The sequence below is a fragment of the Crocodylus siamensis genome, chromosome 1 (assembly GCF_052110815.1).
Source record: "Crocodylus siamensis isolate JL-2025a chromosome 1, ASM5211081v1, whole genome shotgun sequence".
In the NCBI taxonomy this organism is placed as follows: domain Eukaryota; kingdom Metazoa; phylum Chordata; order Crocodylia; family Crocodylidae; genus Crocodylus; species Crocodylus siamensis.
Window position 1 is genome coordinate 115,698,151 of NC_143395.1, and position 19,142 is coordinate 115,717,292.

Sequence of the window (19,142 nt, forward strand, 5' to 3'; positions counted from 1 at the left end):
ACATGATGCCCTTCTTTCTAAGAGTAAATGTAGTTGAGTAATTTTAACTTGGTAGTGTCATGTTAGGGTTTAGAATAAATGTGAGGAAGCAGAATTTATTTTAAAATATCCTTTAAAATATTATGCCAATATTTAGATGACAGTTATTTTTTAAAACATTTTTGGGGATTTAAAGCTGATTAGAAAGAAGAAATAATCACAGAACCCAATTAAAAAAAATCCTTGTAGCTCAAAATCACTTAGTTAAAGTTAATGGACCACATCCAACAACATTAGTACACAGCTGTAAAAGTACTCCTTCCTATACCAGTTCAATCCATTACACCAAGCTAAAGAGGCCAAATAATGTTTTGTTCTTTTTTCTCCTTCATTCTCTTGAGCAATTTCCACAAGATTAGATGTTTTAGGTCTCTCGTACATGTTAATATTAGCATGCAGTTGGGATTAGAAGAATTTTATTTGTGGTCCCATGCCAGACGTACGTGGCGGGATGCACTATTTTTGGGATCAAGAATAAATTTCCCCTTATCCCAATTTGTGATGGCCAGTGAGGGGAGCCTGACATCAGGACCTGCTCCCTGCTGCAGGCTACCCAGCCACAGGCAGCTTGAAAGTCAAGCCGTGAGGAGACTCAGCTGATTCCCCCATGCTGGGCTGTGCACTGATTGTTGTTTGGTTTTTTTAAATGAGGGATCCATGAGGGGCTTAAACTGCATTGGGATGTTAAAAAAGTGTGTGTGCAGCTGAATAACATGAGCCCAGGATCAGGGAGAGACCCCCCCCCCCAGTGTCAGCTCATGCCATCCCTAGGTTTTTAAAAAGTTGGCAAGCAATGCTGTTTTAATAAAGTCCTGAGGTGGCATGACTGATCAAGGAGAGGAGGCTTTCTGATCTTGGGCTCACACTACCCCAGGACCATAAATCCTGGATGAAGCTCCATAGCCCTACATGTTGGAAGACCAACAGTGGGGAGAGGCTCCATGATCTCAGGCTTACAATGCCCCAAGAATCTTAAAAGGCATGGTGCCACCCAGCTGCAGTGCTGCCCTTTGAACATGCTGGCTCCTTGTAGGCCAGCATGTTCGAAGGATGCGCATGCGGCTGGACTGGACCTGTGGCTCTTGCCTGTGTGTCGCATTCAAAATAAAGCATGATACAGGCTGGCCACAGAAATGTTCTATATATAAATCCCATGACTGAAATGGAGATATAACCTTTTTATCATTTTTTATTTTTGGTATCAATTGTGGCAATGCACAGTGAAGGGCAAGAAAACACGAAGACCATGGGATTAGTTCAGTGTCATTTAACACTGATTGTTTGGCACATGGATTTCCTTCCTCATGTGTCTGTCTTTCTACAAAGGATATTCCATGTTGGTTTAGAGTCAAGGGGTGTCTAAGATGCAACCTATACACCCATACTGTTCAGCTTGCAGGCTCTCCAGAGGGCTGGAAATTTGGCTGTGTGGCATAAGGTGGCAGGATTAATTGCTGTGGCTTCCAGAGTTAACGCTGCTGCCACTCATCCTCCCGCCAAATTTCTAGCCCGGTTGGGAGCCTTGTGGTTCATATCTTGTGTGTGAAGCCATGTTGTTTGGCTCACAGGACCAGAAATTTTGGTGGTGGGAAGAGTGGCAGCTGCTCCAACTCTGGGAGTTGTAGTAGCTGATGCTGCCACCACTGGGTTCCATCCCATGGACCAGATGATGTGGTCCCACGCTATTCATCTGGTTTGAATGAGCTGGATACCACAGTTATAGTCCATTGCGCTTGTCCAGCAGGCAGACTGTCTGCCTTTCTTCTGTATTTCCAGGTCATGGCATTTTTTGAATGGCATGAACTAAGCTCACTTGAGGATTTCGCTGTGAAACAGCCTTGAACATTATTTACAGTATTTACTTGATTCCAAAATGAGGTTTTTTTCCCTGTCTGTATAATATTGTGGAGGAAGCCCCTCTTCTTGGAATTGATTACAAAGCAGTGGGGGGTACAGATGGCTGCAGTGGCTCTGGCTTCCAGCCCTGTTCCAGCCTGGGGCATGGAGGAAGTATACTCTCGCTCCAGCCTGGTCCAGTAGCAGTTGCAGTGGGTTTGTGGCAGTTCCAGCTGCTAGGGACCAGAGTATGAACATGGGTCCAGAGTATGAACATGCTTCATGCCCCAGGCTTAAGTGGCACCAGAGCAAGTGTAAGTAACTGAGGCTGTGGGAGAGGGGGAAGGGAGGGCAGGCATGGGCAGTAGATGGTGGATGGAGACAGGTGAAAGATATGGGGGGAGCAAAGGCCAGAGGTCAGGCTACTTGATTTCCCCCCAACTCCTGCTGTTCTGCCACTGATTTTCCCACTTCAGCTGGGTAGGGGGAGGCCACACATGAATTTTTAAAATGACTTGGCAATAATTAGATTCTGGGTATGGAAAATATGTAATAAATGTATACATTTTCCATGCATGAAATCTAATTACTGGGGGGTTGTCTTAAATTTACAGTTGTCTTAGGTTTAGGTAAATTTAGTATTATCACATCTTAATAGGTTGCATGCCCCTCTTTTTTGCATAACCTATGTATGTATATATATGTGGGTGGGTGTGAAGTGCACTCTGTCCAAGTTTGTGGACAATACTAAATTGTGCACACTACGGAGAGTAGGGAACAATTGCAGGGAGACCTGGACAGGTTAGAAGAGTGGGCAGTACACAATAGGATGCAATGCAACAAGGACAAGTGCAGAATGCTACACCTAGGGCACAAAAATATCGAACACACCTACTGGCTGGGAAGTGACCCTCTCAGCAGCACAGAAGCGGAAAGGGATCTCGGAGTCATAGTGGACTCCAGGATGAACATAGGTTGTCAGTGTGATGAAATCATCAGCAAAGCTAACTGCAATTTATCACGCGTCAGCAGATGCATGTCAAATGGATCCAAGGAGGTGATACTTCCCCTTTATGTTTCATTGGTCAGACCGCAGTTTTGAGTGTCCAGTTTTGGGTGCCGTACTTCAAGAAGGATGTTGATAGACTCGACAGGGTCCAGAGGAGGGCCACTCATATGGTTAGGGGCTTACAGGGCAAGCCCTATGAGGAGAGACTGAGGGACCCGGACCTCTTCAGCCTCCACAAGAGAAGTCTGAGAGGTGATCTTGTGGTCACCTACAAATTCATTAGGGGAGCGCAGCAAGGGATCAGACTTCTTCATGGTAAGGCTGGCCAAAATTTGGAATGAGCTTCCAAGGGAGGTGGTGCTCTCCCCTACCTTGGGGGTCTTTAAGAGAAGGCCGGATAGGCATCTGGCTGGGGTCATCTGACCCCAGCACTCTTTCCTGCCTACGCAGGGGGTCAGACTCAATGATCTGTTGAGGTCCCTTCCAACCCTAGCATCTATGAATCTATGTAGATATCTATATAGATAGATACTTGTATTTGAATGCAAAACTGTAAAAAGAAAAATACCAATTTATCAAATGACCTTTCTTGAGGTTTTACCTTGTAGTTGAATATTCAGCACTGTCTTCTGTTATACTCATTAGTTTTGCTGATGTAAAGTAAAATTTTAAACATTTATTTTCTAACCTGCCTTTTGTGGTTTCTAGACAGTTACTAGTACAGAAAGCCATTAATTCTGGGTACGGGTGTCAACATAGTAATTGATTTAGAAATAATTTTGTGGTGTAATATTAAGGTCTGTCTTCTGCTGTCAGGAACTTGGCTACATGTTCCTTTGCCCCTTTTGAGAATCAAGGTTTGGAACAACCCAAATCTTCAAAGTAAAAAAACTTGGAAAAGCTACAGAGTTCTTTCTGTAGGTTGTTTTCTTTTTCACTTCAACTTAGTCATAAAAAAAAATGTTTAATCACTTAAGCACTCTTTTAGACAGCTTTGTGAAGAAAAGGTATAATTTTGATAACAGCTGAATACTACAAAAATTACTACCTTAAGTTAGATCAGTGGTCACCAGCTGGTGGATCTTGGAGCCTTTTATGGTAGAACTTGGAGCCTCTTGGCATTGATCCAAGGCTGGGATGGGAGCTGAGTGCTCACATGCATGCAAGTGCTGCCCCATCCCAGCAGATCAGTCTGTGTGGGAGGGAAGGGACAGGGGCTAGATTGTGGTCCCTGTGATGAGCAACAGTGCTGCAGAGGCAGGAGCAGGGGTAAGTTGAGTGGGGCCCCAACCTGCTGGGGAGGCACACCCCCAAATAACTTTTTCTCCCTCTGCCTTGATCTGCCCACCACAGACTTAGCTGCTAGGCAGGGAGGGGAGTGGGGTGGTGGCAGAAGCACACGGTAGTTGTTGGGTTGCTTTTAAATGCCAATGGTGATCTCCTACTTAAAAAGGTTGGAGACCACTGGGTTAGATAATAAAGTTTAAACCAGTACTGTTTTTACTCAAATACAAAAGAAGGTTTTCTTCCCAATCAGCATGGTAGAAAAGCTCCATTTCTTACACTCAGATACAGGGTAACCTCATTAAATCCATTATTTATCATTAAACTGCTATCAAAAGCAACAAATGCCTAACGTAAATCAACTATGAAGTTGTTCAAATGCAGTCAACACTGAGTATGACCATAAAACACATGTGCAAGTATATAGATGGGAACCTACCACAAGGATAAGTGAGTGAAGTCTATCTGAATTGGACATATGGTAGTGCCCATTAAGCGTGTTCCCCCTCACCACTTGCTCTTTGATAGCCATGGTGAGTCACTACACTGCATACACTTTTACTTCCTTTTTATACCTATAGCCAAGCTGTGCCTTTCTTTTCCCATTTAAAAGAGTCCTGTTTCTTCACTATCCTTAAATGTTTGGCAGACATCACAAAAAGGGCCCCAAACATCTCGCCTAGAATCCCTCTGTTGCCCCTTCTCTCAGCCTGTCGCATATGATTAGTGTGGCCCTCCCTTCCATGAGTTGGCACCAGATTGCCCTGCGTTTCATTTTCATATAAATTTTTGGAGGATTCAAGGACTCACGACAAGAACACCTGATTCCAGTTGCGGGCAGTGAGGGGGGAGTGTAATCTGTGGCTAATTAGGACACGGATCCTTCATGGAGGCATATCTGGAATATGCTGCTTTGCAGTGCTGAGTTAGCTTGAAATGCTGGGGCCCAGCTTAGTGTGCTGTATGGTAAATCATGAACCTTTTGGCTTTTGACTAATATCATTCATGGTTTGTACTATATGTAAATAGGTGCCTAAGTGCTACTTAAAAGAGTGTTTAGGGACTACCTGTGTTAAAACTTACAGCAGTTTCCAAAAAAGGATAACATGCCTCAATTCTGGATGAACTGAGTCTATGGGCACAATATGGAAATTACTATAGTTATATTTAATTTCAAGGCAAGTATTTTCAAAATTGCTCCTCACTTCCATGTGCTTAGGGAGAGCAGGCTCTGATGGTAAGAGTGGGGAGGGGAGGGCTATGAAGAGAAGCAGAGGGGAACAGGGCTATCTGACCCCCTCCCCCTAGATATATTTTCCCAGCTGTAGCAGTGGGAGGGGGATGTATTCAAAGCAGACCTCCAATTGTTAGATTCTAGACCTGGAACATTATAACAAATTTATAAATGTTCCATATGTAAAATCTGATTATTGGGGGTTATCTTATAATAAGATGGAGGGAGGGTTCCAATCCATCTGGCCCCCCCATTCCAGTGTAGGCTTGGCAAACCCCAGCTTGGAGTCCCTCCCCCACTTCTCCCCCAAACTATTTTTCTTACCTGGGAAGTTACACACCAAGAAATCTTTCTTAGGTCCAGATAGGTAAAGATTTGCTTTTTGTCAAGAATAAAGCAGACAATTTCCCTATTTCTACATCCAGAAAACTGCAGAGATTCCTTACCAAGTCATTCCATGTGTGCATTTCTCTGAATCACCTTTGCTTTACTTTTAATTATTGTGGCATGGTTTTGATTTTATTTTTTCTTCTTATATAGTCAGTCTAAAGGTAGGCAATACAGCAGAACACAAGTTATCCTTTAGACAGCTTTCCCTTGGTATCAGAATTTTTTCCAATTGCAGAATAGCGAGGAAATCTTCCTCTTTAGATGTGTGTCAGGTTGTCTTGAGGAAGGGACTGCAGGTTCTGGAGTCTTATTGAGAACAGATCAGAGTTGAGGTTTTTTTTTAGATCAGAACATTTTTCATAGGAAAGCCCAATTACTTAGAAAAGGCACTCAAAGCAACTTTCATTAAAGTGTTGTTTATGCTGATAGCTTTAAATTGAGAGAGATTTTCAGAATAAAAAATGGGAATAGTTGCAGTCTGTTACCTTGTATCTTGTATAGTATAAGCTGGCTACCATTTCTTCTGTGTACAAGTTGTGTAGTTGATGTCTCCTGGGCAGTTATTTCTGTCTGTATTCTTAATAATTTTACTTTCAGTATTGCTAGTAAGATCTCCATAGCTTTGGATTTAGTAAACCCTGAAAGTGAAGAAACAGATATGATGTTCTCTGGCATATTCTGTCCAACAAAATAGAACAGCCTACTTAGAAATGAATAAAGGAAAGGAAGCTTCTCTTGATTGCTGCTCTAAATGAGGTTTCAGATCTAATGACCTTGTGAAAAGATATAATGGAAGGTAAAAGATTCAAAAGAAACTGGATGCTGACTTGATCTCTCCCTCCCAAAAAAGAACAGAAAAACATATGGTAGATACTCAGGGTGCTTTTTCTTTTTCTATTTTTTTTTGTAACTGTTATACAGTACACTATACATTTACTGTGGATTTTAGGTGCATCTTTTTGGAATTTCTAAGACTTCTGCTGTAAGCACCATAATACTGAAATGTGTTTTTATTTGTGTTTCTGACAGTATGGGAATTTGATTGGTTCCCATTTCAATGGTGATTTAACAATCCCTATAACTTTGTTCTGATAGATCAGGAGTGGGCAATTATTTCAGACTGAGAGCTGCTTACTGAGTTTTGGCAAGCCATTGAGGGCCACATGAGAGGCAGCCAGGGGCAAATAAGTAGTAATTTTCTTAATTTTGGCGGGCCCCACAGGCTGGATAGAATGGTCTGGCGGACCACAGCTGGCCCTCAGGCCACATTTTGCCCACCCCTGTGACTAGATATTAAGCAGATTAGCTGTTCAGTAACTGCATAGTGAAACCCTTTAATCTTCCAGATTTCTCATGTTTTTGCAAATGCAATTAGGATGCAGCATATAAAGGAATTCTGTGATACCACTGAGCTTTTCATTTAAAATCTTTCTATTTTTCAGTTTAGTGGCTGAGTAGTGTTCATATTAACACAATTGTCTTCTGACCACAGTTGTTTTGTGACGTGTTTTTGGGTGAGGAGGGAAGAAAATCCTTTTTTGTTAGTGCTACTAATAAAAGTACTGCCTTTTTGCAGAGAAACAGTTAGCTTCTGTATTATAAAATTAGTCTCTGAGTCTCACTTTCATGGACTTGTTCTTACCCCTGCCACCTAAAAAAATGTATAATCACTATAAATCAAAACTTAGTGTGCATATAATTTATCTCGCATTTTATAATAAGCTTATGTATTGTAAGAAAGGTCAACCAGTATGCCTGTGTTTACGACATTCTGATGATAGTCTTCACAGCTACTGGCCTACCTGTTTAAACTTTACACCTTTCTATTTCCTCTGAATTTCCATAGTTCAGTAAGGAAGATGAAAGGACTGCCACTACTGAACTTTATCTGTATCTGACAAAGCTGGCTGTCACCTACAAAAGTTCATGCCTCCCTGAGCTAGTTTGACTCTACCTTACCATCTGTCTGTCCCCAGGAGACTTGAAAGAATTGTGAGGGGAAGAAAAAGAATAAGAAGTAGCTTAGAATTGAACTTTCTCTCTATGTGTGATTCTGTAAAGTACTGAAAACTCTTGACCCTAATCTAGCACAACATGTTTACTGGCTTTGCTGGATATAGGAGGACTGCTGTTCTGCCAAAGAAATGCATCCCAATTCAATAGTGGACCCACAGTAGCCAGTGTAGGATCTTTCCACTGCCCAAACTGTACCTGAACTGTTGAATTCTTTCTAGTTTTCTATTGGTATGGATTTCTTATTCTCTTCCAGTGCTAAATGCTCGTGTTTTTAAAAGTTTTATAATCATTTACTAATATAATTGTTTAAAGTGGAATGGGGAATAAGAAGATCAATGTAGAAATAATGAAAGTCAAGTCATGGAAGAAAATGCAAGTCACCAAACAGATGAAAGAACTGTGTTGGAAGGTGAAGTGGATTTGTTAATAGGTTACAGTGTGGACATACGGTTCAGAATAAGGAATTCAGACTGTCATCTTTGCTTCAGGAGCAGGATATCCTTGATCCTTTGGTGGGAGGGGAGGAATTTGTGCTCATGAGCAAAGAGTTTCAATAGGCTAGTTTGCCTTTGTCAGTAGATATGAGCAATCCCTAAAAGGAATTACTGGAACCAGTAGCATAACTAAGGATGAGATTACAAAATATAGTTAGTTCATATTAAAAATACTTAAAACATGAATGATCACACATTAAGGTTTTTGAAGGCTAAACACCGATCAGCAAATTGCCACGGACATAATCACCGCAGATAAAAATAGCATCTTTGTAAAGCTTATCTTTTTAATAGCATAATGGAATAGCCATATTGATCTCAGTGCTGTGATACAGTCTCATAAAAATATAATGTGCTTTACTATTTAAATATTTATCATAAAGGCAAACAAAGAATTATATATAGGCAACCATCGATCCTCTGGGTCATGGTGTACATGTAAGAGATCTAGTCAGATGCCTGATGATTCTGTTGGTGGCTAAGCCCAATTTGAGTGATGGCTTGTTGCAAGTTTTACAGATTGGAGTCCCAGTTTATAGCATGCTGCTTGCGTCTTTCTCACTTTGCTTCCATTCTCTGGATCAAAGCCACTTCATGTTGAGCTGCACCCAGTACCAGATGTTCCCTCCAGACCAGACGGGGTTCTGCACATTTCTTCCAGCTTTCTACATTGATGTTGGATGACTTTATCATTTTTGCATACATCATGGTACCATCATAGAGGACAACCCCACTTTCTAGAGCCATGTCAAATTTCACTATACAGAATATTCATGGGGATATGGTCTTCTCCCATTTTCCTGATAGGGAATAGCTCTATTGCAATCTCCTCAAATGATCGTTTAAAACAATATACCAAAGCTGAGAACCCTTGGCAGCAGAAAAACTATAGCCAAAGCTACTCACTTTTGAATTTCATTAAATTCCTGGTATCAGTCTTTGTGTTGCTTTATCATCATGACTGTTCACTTTATGAAACAAAATAGTGTGAAAGACATTATTTTTAATTGGGATTCATAGCACTTGAATTCTTACATAAGTTAATTTTATTAAGTCTTATGTGTTCAAGTTCAACTACAGAAGTATAGACTGTAGAATTCCAAGTTCTCCATTTTTTCTAAGGTAAGTACATAGATTGGTGTAAAGACCTGTTATGTACAACGATTTCAGCTGCAAAAACACTTCCTTTGTAAGAGCATAGACCTTTATTCTGAAATATTATTTTATTTGTTTGGGACTTCTGATTTCTTTCCATCTCCCCGAGCCTGCTGTTTTCCAGTTCAAAGCTATTTTTAAGATTAATTTGAAAACATGCTATTGCAGTTACAGTGGTTTCAGAGCCATTGTGATTGTTGCAAAACCATATTGGCATCTGACTGCACTTCAAGGTTTCTAAAAAATGACATGTTTTCTAGTTTTGGTAAATAATGAAAAACTATTATAAGAACTTCCAAAAATTTGAGAGGACCATACCTTCTGTTTTAAAGGGAGCGTACTGTAAGAGAGGCGACATTTTCCTTCTTTAGGATATATACTAACAAGAGTCTTCAAATCATATGGGAAGCAGAAATCTATTTTTATTGTGTGGCTTCACTATTTTTGTCTTCAGCTATGCCCAAAAGCTGCTATTTGGCTTACAATCAAAGGTCAGTGAGTACCACTGGATGTTGCACTTTGAGCGGCATTAGTTATACCTTTATTAATGTTACCTTTAAATTAATATATTGGTTGCCTATTTGATTGGCACCAATGAAAGGGAAACTTACATTATCACCTATTGGCTTTTTTTGGCTGTTGTAGCTTGTAATGCTTACTGATACCTGGACAGCTGGGTTCCTTCTCCCTCACGGGGCTGGAGCCCCCAGATGCTTGGGTTCCGTCTTGCAGGCGGACAGCATTCTAGCCTGCAAGGGGTCCTGCCTTGGAGCTTCCAAGAGTGAGATGCTGGGGGCGCCATGTGCATGACTAGGAACACAGCCAGGCAGCATAGAGAGCAGCTCTCTGTAGGTAACTCTCTGGAGGGGAAGGGACATGGGGGAGGGAAAGGAAGTGGGTGGGGGGGCACAGATTGAGGCCCCCATGATAGAGAGTTGGGCAGGGGCTGGAGGTGCTGCCTAGACAGGGCGGTGAATGAGACTGCTGAGGCTGGCAGTGGGACAGAGCCACAGGCGGGGGCGGGGGTGGTTGACCACCACACGCACCCCCTGAGGAGGCATACCCCCCCCAAGATTTGTGTGAGGCAGATTCTTGGGGTTATCTGCTCTTCTGCCTTTCCCTCAGGAGCCTTGTGCCAGCTGTGCGTCTCCTGCCTGCCCAGAGTTGTGCCCCACCACTGCTGGGCTGGCAGGGAATACACGGCTGGCGTTGGGCACCTGAGGGAAAGGCAGTAGAGTGGAGACCCTGCATTAGAGCGGCAAGTGAGCTTTAATTAATTCAAGTGCAGACACTTTTAAGCAGAGCCAAGCATGGCGAAGGTAGTTGTAGGCTGTCCTCTGGGGGCTCAGGGCTCTCCACCCTGCTGCCTTTTCCCCAGGAGCCCCACACTGGCTGCACACTGGTCTTCTGCCCGCCCAGCAGCAAGCAGCACAACTCACCGCTCCCAAGGGAAAGGCACCAGAGCAGAGATTCCCGAGCCTGCAGCAAGCAGCCCGCATCCAACCCATTCACAGATCCCGGGGGGGAAGGAAGCACATGCCCCCTATGACTCCGGTGTGGGGTGCATGCAGTGATGGGGAGCCACCCCCCACACCTCTCTGGATGAGCATCCTGTGGCTCCATCCCACTCCCCACCCCACCAATTAAACTGAAGTAAATCAGTTATTAGATCAGTATCGGCCAACATGATTGGTTAATAATTGGCTATAGGTGTCAGCCAAGAAAATCTTTATTGGTGCACCCCTAGTAAATAACTCATGATCTAGGTGGTAGGGGAACTAAATTGGTGTCCTTAAAGACCCTTAGGAATGGTCTCTTTCAGCTGTAGACCTGATCATTAGACTGTGTAGTTGAACCTGCCTTTAAATGGTTTCTCTATGCTCTGTTTATTCTGGAGCTGTAGTTTCTAATACTAAGCACTTGAAACTTCATGAATACTACAAAAGCAATTCCAGCTTTAAAGCTCTTTCTGCTTAAGTGTCTTTTAGTATTTGAATTAGACCTCCTTGTGCCTCTGAATAATAACTAAGCAATAGTATTCAGCTACAGGAACTGCAGCCACAAAAATGTCATAAGCGCTGTGTGTGAAAGATGAGAATAGAATTCAGATATTCTGACTCCCAGTCCTATGCATTTCAACAAGAATACTACAGCTACTTACTGTACTTTTAAATTGCAAAAGCATGACAAAGTATGTCTGTTATGGTGATAAATGGATAACATAACTCAGCATTCAGAAAGCTATTTAATGATTTGGAAGTAATTACGAAGCAAAATCCTTTAGTTAGCTATTTAGTTTTCTTAACTACAGAGGTTTAGTTTGGGTGCAGTGAGGATGCTCACACAGGTTTTCATAGGCAGAAATAGTAGATATCACTGAAATCTATTTAGCAGTAAAGGTATGCAAAATCCTTCCATATAACTTGCTTACTTTTTAACTGCAATTATGAACATCTAGAATCACTCCTACTTGAATATTTCCTTCTCTATAAGGTAAAACCCACTGAACAACACTCAATTTGTATCTAAAAACATTCATTTTCTATAGCAAAAATATATTAGCACTAAAAATGAATACTTATTTTTAACAGCATGTAATCTGTCATACCTTTAATAGAAAAGGAGGGAAGGGGGTTGCCACATGAGGGGAGAAGAGGGTCTGTGCCTGTCACATGCATAGAGCTCTCTATCCTGAACTCTGTGTATCATGTTCCAGCCCAGCTGCAGCCCAATAGGTACCCACATTTCCCACCACCTTAGTGCTGCTGTCCAGCAAGGCAGGGCTGGGGTTACATGGGTACCGATAGGAGGAGTAGCAGTGATGGGAAGGGGAGGGGGGGCTTGGACAGCTGGTTCTGGTCTAGCCTGAATGGAACTCAAGCCCCTGAAAAAATTGGGAGTAGAACATGCCCCTAGGTACTTCAGTACCATTCAAAGCATGGAGAAGTTATGTTCTATTCCCTGCTTGGTTGGTAAATCACAATCCTGTGAAGGGGGAGGAAGCACACATCACATCACTGGGATTCTGGAGGATGGCTCTTTAGCTTCTTTTGGACCTCTGCCTTTATACAAGTTCAGTCTTTTGAGAGAGATTCTCCCAGGAACCACTCCATTTGGCAACTTTTACTCTAGGAGAAAAATAATGAAATTCTGTACATTCATGGTTTCTCCTGCGAGAGCAAGGACTCTGCCTGGAAAAACTGAACAGCTGTACATAGTCTATGTGATACACTAGAAGTTTTAAATTAAATTTTAAATAAATGTTGCTAACAGAATATTTAAAATAATTCTTCAGTTCATTTCTAATGGTAGTCTTGTAAGTTATATAGTATAGTAGAAAAAAAAAAGAATGTTTAACTATTCGCTTCCCTGTCAAACATTTTATATTGAAAAGCTGTAAAGTTCAAATAGATCCCTTTTGCAGGAGAAAAGGACACGGGGCAGAGCATCCTAGAATGAATGGGATAGAATTAAAAAAGGGGAGCAGGAAAACAGAAGAACCTTATGGCCTCCCTACATGTTATATACAGTGGTCAGTGTGTTAACTGTAGCATAAATGAGAAAGTGTTACACATGCATCTGATTTAAGGTGCCATAACATGACAAGTCGGCCATAAAAATATTCTGTGAACCTGTGGCATGTCCTATATTGGCCAGGGCCAGGACTGACAATCAGCTGCCATGGCAGTCCAGGATCTCAAACTTTTCTGGGGCTGTCCCAGGGTCTCCGTGGCAGGAGGCAGGATTGTTGCAATAGTTGATCAGATCCCCTGGTGCTTGTAAATGAACATGTGCCAAGAACCTTAATCTGAGGAAACCAGGGCCATAAGCACTTCATTGGCAGGAGCAATTGAACTGTAACAAAATATAAAATTTAAAAGCCTCAAGTTTTCCCCTGCTAATTACAAAGGGTTTGGTTTCAGTATCTTTTCTAGGAAAGGGATCATTTTCTCTTAAAATTGTCTTTCTCCTTTTTGAAATCAAAAGTGCTACTCCTGCATGCATTTTTTTTCTGAACAATTGATGTATAATCATTGCTAAATCAGTCTACAGAGATTTGGATAAGGTGTTATATTTTGATACAGAATGTAGTCATCAAAAAAATGGTGGAACAAAAATGGTATAAATCAAGTTGCTAAGGACTAATTCCATTTTAAAGCTAACTAGCTGTGAAATCATAAAATGGCGAGTTTAAGTATATCTCTGCTGAATGAAGAGCAACATGGTCATTTCGAGGGATATTGACACGTAGCAGGGAAATCCATTTCGCCAAAGGAGTTAATTTATTAAATGTTTGACTGTATCTTCTAAAAAATAGGAAATCATATCTGTTCTACATTCTTCATAAGAAGATTCCCAGAGCTTCCTTTAATTCTCTTCCTCTGGTTCCTCCCAAGTTTTGGGTTTTCTTGGCAGGAGGCTGGGAGGGGGAAGAAGGATTTTGTTGTTCTCTGTTACCTTGGTCTACTGAGGCAGTGGAAGATAGGGCCATCTATAACAGCTGAAGAAGTTTCCTCCTGAAAGAAGACAGCACAGGTTTCTTTTATGGGAACTGCAGGATTTATGTTCATGGCAGCTCCAGAAAGCATTGTATCTCATAGGAGCACAAATTTCCTGGAGCTTCCAATGCATCCAATGTGCTTCTATATGATCATGTCCAATGATGAACTATGACTTGATATATCATCAAAAGTTAATTATGAATACAAAAGCATCTAACATCAATGCATAAATAAGTGATGGTAACCATTCTGTTTTTGATTGACAGGGAGGGGGAGGAATAGGGGCTGCTTGACTGAAGGATCTGGCAGAAGCTACAGCCATTGAGACACTGAACAGCTGGATTCGGTCTTGCATTTGGATTCTGTCCAAGTGGTCTAAGGGGAGGATGGTAGGGTTTTGAGCAACCTCCACTCTTCCATATTCTTGCCTAGGCATACATATCGAAGGTCTTGGTGTGATGGTCATAGACCTCTTATGTGTACACTGTCATCCAGAGCAGAGGCCAGCAACCCCCAGGGTGCATGCCAGAGCCCGGAGGTGTGCATGCACCCACCACCAGTAACAAGGATCTGGGCCCCCAATGGTTCCCCGACCCTCTGCCTCTGGTATGCTAAGTCAAGGCATGGGTTGAGGTTGGAGTGTTTTTAACACTTTGGCCATGGCCAAAAACATTGCAGAACCCTGATCCAGAGGATGGATGGTTGCCTCCCTATAATAGATGTAGGTGCATGCAGAGTTGCGGGGGGGTGGATCTTTCTGCTACAGACCCCGTGGGAGGGCTGTGGGTTGGGGGGCCTGTGCTAGGCCCTTCCTGGGGTGGGGTGCATGCTCCCAGATAAATGGCAGGAAGCATGTGGTGCCACACCCTGCCTTTCTTCCCTAGCTGTGTTCACACTCCTCTCCCCTGCTGCAGCAGCCTGCTGCCGGGCTGTCCTGGCATTTGGGGGGAAGGGGGAGTGGCACACGGCTGGAAGGGGGACCTGGCACCTCCCACCCTGCCCTGCTTGGGGTCAGAGCCAGGAGTCCCATGCCCCCAGGCAGCGGCTCCAGATCTGCTGGCCTGTGCAGAGTGGCTGGGTACAGTGCTGGTCTCAAGGAGTGGGGCCAGGCTCTCCTGCCTGCCCCCGCAGCGGGGCTTGGAGCTCCCAGCGCCCAGGGCAGGGCCAAAGCTGGAGCCACCAGGGTACAACTTGGATCTGCCTGCCACTAGAGCAATTCCCATGGACCAGCCTGCCGCGCCCAGGGTCAGAGCCAGGAGCCCCGTGCCCCCAGGCAATGGCTATAGCCAGCCTCCCCCAGCCCTTGTGCAGCTGCCACCAGCCCTCCAACCCTGCATGTAGCCGCTGCTACCACTCGCCCCCCCTGTGTCCACCTAGAAACCTGTGCCTTCGATAACCAGCACAGGGGCACTTTTAGCTTACTAGCACCACCTGTTTTTCAGTTCAAATCCCTGTTAACTGGTATGGGTGGGGAATGGGCCATTCCCCACTAGTGCCAGTTAACAGGGATTTGAACTGAAAACTGGGTGTAAATCAGTAAAAACTGAATGACTTAAAAAAATCAGGGAATTGATCAATGAAAATCGGTAAAAACTGAGGATGTGGAACACTAAACATAAATAACATTCTTTAATGTAACTTTTTCTATTTTGCATTGTTTAGTAACGCCCTGTTGAACCTGGTCCTGGCCACAGGCAATGACCTGGTAAGGGGCCTCCAGGTTCTTGACCACCTGGGCAATAACGATCATCGCTTGCTGGAATTCACCATCCAGCGCAGGGTGTCAAGGGCCTGCAGCAAGACAGCAGCCCTAGACTTTAGGAGGGCTGACTTCAACAAGCTGAGGAGACTAGTGGGAGAGGCGCTGGGGTCCTTGAGGGCAGGGGAACTCAGTGTCCAGGATGAGTGGTTGTTCCTTAAGGAAACGATACTCAGGGCCCAAGGGGTGTCCATCCCAACAAGAAGCAAGGGGGGCAAGAGTGCCTGAAAGCCCTCCTGGCTTACCAAGGGTGTCCAGGAATGCCTGCTTGCCAAAAAGGCAGTGTACACCCAGTGGAAGGGGGGTGCCATCTCCAAAGAGGAGTATACCTCCTCTGCTCGGGCCTGTAGGGGGGCTGTCAGGAAAGCTAAGGTGGACATAGAGCTAGGACTAGCGTCCAAGATCAAGGATAATAAAAAGTCCTTTTTCAAATATATAGGGAGGATGAAGAAGGCACTGGGTAATGTGGGGCCCCTGCAAAGTACGCTGGGCAATCTGGTGGTTGCACCAGAGGAGAAAGCGGAACTCTTTAACCAGTTCTTCACCTCCATTTTCTTGTGCAGGGACCGGGGCTTCCCCGCTGTGATGGCAGATAGACTCAAGGGGAACGCCTCCAGACCTCAGTTTGGGGAGGACTGGGTTAGAGAGCTTCTGGAGGGGCTGGACGTGTTCAAGTCAGCGGGTCCAGATGCTCTTCACCCCAGGGCGTTGAGGGAGCTAGCTGGGGTTATTTCAGGGCCCTTGGCATGGCTTTATGAGCACTCGTGGTCCCCATCTCCAAAAAAAAGGAAGAGAGAGGACCTGGGCAATCATAGGCCCGTCAGTCTTACCTCAAACCTAGGGAAACTCTTTGAGAAGATCCTCAAGGAGCACATCTGTGATGGGCTGGCTTCAGGGATGATGCTCAAGGGCAACCAGCACGGTTTCAGGTCATGTCAGACTAACCTGATTGCCTTTTATGATCAGGTCACAAAGGCAATGGATGTAGGTGTCGCCGTGGACGTAGTCTTTCTAGACTTCAGCAAGGCCTTTGACACCGTCTCCCACACCATCCTCACTAAAAAAACTAGGCGACTGTGGCACTGATGCCTACACAGTCAGATGGATTGCAGATTGGCTGAAGGGTTCTACTAAGAGGGTGGTGGTGGACGGGTCATATTCGACCTGGGGGGAAGTGGGCAGCGGAGTCCCCCAGGGCTCGGCCTTTGGGCCTGCGCTGTTCAATTTCTTCATCAGCGATTTGGACGACGAGGTGAAATGCAACCTGTTTAAATTTGCTGATGATACCAAAATTTGGGGTGAGGTGAGCACGCTACTAGGGAGGGAAAGATTGCAGCAAGATCTGGATAGGTTATAGGAGTGGGCTGACATAAACAGGATGCGTTTCAATACTGACAAGTGCCGGGTGCTGCACTTAGGCAGTAGAAACCAGCAGCACACTTATAAGATAAGAAACTCCCTTCTTGAGAGCACGGAGGCAGAAAGGGATCTTGGAGTCATTATTGACTCCAAGATGAACATGGGCTGACAATGCAAGGTCACAGTTGGCAGGGCTAACCGGACCTTGTCATGCATCCACAGGTGCATCTCAAGTAGAGCCAGGGAGGTGATCCTCCCCCTCTTTGCGACGCTGGTCAGGCCACAGCTGGAGTACTGCGTCCGGTTCTGTGCGCCCCATTTCAGGAGGGATGTGGACAACATTGAAAGGGTCCAGAGGAGGGCCACCCGCATGATCTGGGGACAACAGGGCAGACCCTACATTGAAAGACTGTGGGACCTAAAGCTGTTCAGCCTTCACAAGAGAAGGCTGAGGGGGGACCTGGTGACTGTCTATAAACTCACTGGGGGGGACCAGAAGGGTTTGAGGGAGACACTGTTTCCCCTAGCGCCCCCTGGCATGACAAGAAACAATGGACACAAATTATTAGAGAATAGGTTTAGATTAGACATCCACAAGAACTGCTTGACAGTTAGGGCAGCTAGGAGCTGGAACCAACTTCCTTGGGAAGTGGTGCTGGCTCCTACCCTGGGGATCTTTAAGAAGAGGCTTGATGCCTACCTGTCTGGACTCATTTGAGTCCAGTTTTTTCTCCCGCTCAGGCGGGGGGTCGGACTTGAAGATCTACAAGGTCCCTTCCAACCCAACTTCTATGATTCTATCATTCTATGAGTAAAGGTAAAAACTGATTTTCTGTACACGTGGAGCATCATGATCAGAGTTTGGAACTTGAACATTCAGCACTGCAACAATTTGCTACCAGTTGTGTTTATAAGGACAATAGGTGGTAGCTGAAGAAAGCAAGGGATGAACTACTGGTGTATTAGCAATCATGGGTGTAGTTGGTTGCTGATTTGGTGGTGGTACAGACTTGGCTATAAATTAATTTTATTACATTAGCATGCTTTCAGAATTTTCTTTATAAGCAAGACAGAGGTTTTTTAAAACATTGTTTGGATTTTACTGAATCGGAAATGTAATAGGACAAAGGCAAGGCACTTCTGTTGCTTAAGGTTTTTTCTTCTTGCTAAATTTCCAAGGGTTTTTACAAACAGGGGAGGTATTAATAGTGTCTCAAAAAAAAATCAGAAACCTACATGGAGGGATTGGATATGTTCTGAAAAGTTCATATTTAGCTCTGGTATGTAAAGTTACATAAATAATCACTGCAATTTTCCTTTACCAGTGATGCATTTGTAAAAACTAATTTTAGAAAAGAAGAAATGGGCACTTTGCTCATTAGGGACTGGAACCAAAGTCTTAATATGATTCAGCAAAAATGAATCTAAGTCTAGTTCAGCTTGTAGTGACCAAAAATTCAATTTTGGGGACTTTATAAAATGGGTGGTAGTCAGTTCACTGACTTTATCAGTGAGCAAGTGACTATATCGCAAACAGGTTGATAGTCATCAGGTGGAGGGCCTGGATGCTACTATGCATGGAAGTGTCAGGTGTCCTCCAAGAGCCAGGATAGCCCTTCCCTGGTCCTGCAGCTGCCCAAATAAGGGCTTTGGATCCTCACTTAATGTATGAAAATGTGGAGATAGGCTGGCTTTTGCTGGTGCCACCTCCTCTCATAGCAGTGTCCTGGCCCTGCTCCAGTTCATGTGTCCAGAGGCTCAAGCACCCTTGCCTCCATTCTGGTGCCTTAGGACACAAACTCTACCAGCTATACTTACTGGGTGAGAGGTTAGGGATCAGAGAGGTATGTGGGGCATTAGTGGCGTTTAACTTGTGGAATGCTTGCCCACCAGGGCTATAGAACATTATTTTGCAGGACTCTTACTCTAAACACTTTAATCTCCCTCACCTACCCCCAAAAAGGGATTTTTTAAATTTTGAAACATTTGCCATTTTAAAAAACAGAGTATCATTACTGAAATGTATAATTCATCCAAGTGCAGTAACAGTGAGGAAAAGAGAATT

The 19,142-nt window shown here is 43.9% G+C and overlaps 1 protein-coding gene across 5 annotated transcripts in view; it reads left to right on the forward strand.

Moving 5' to 3' along the window:
• The window catches only part of STXBP5 (syntaxin binding protein 5), a 207,713-nt gene that overhangs the window by 92,969 nt on the left and 95,602 nt on the right, over positions 1–19,142 (forward strand). The window lies entirely within an intron of this gene.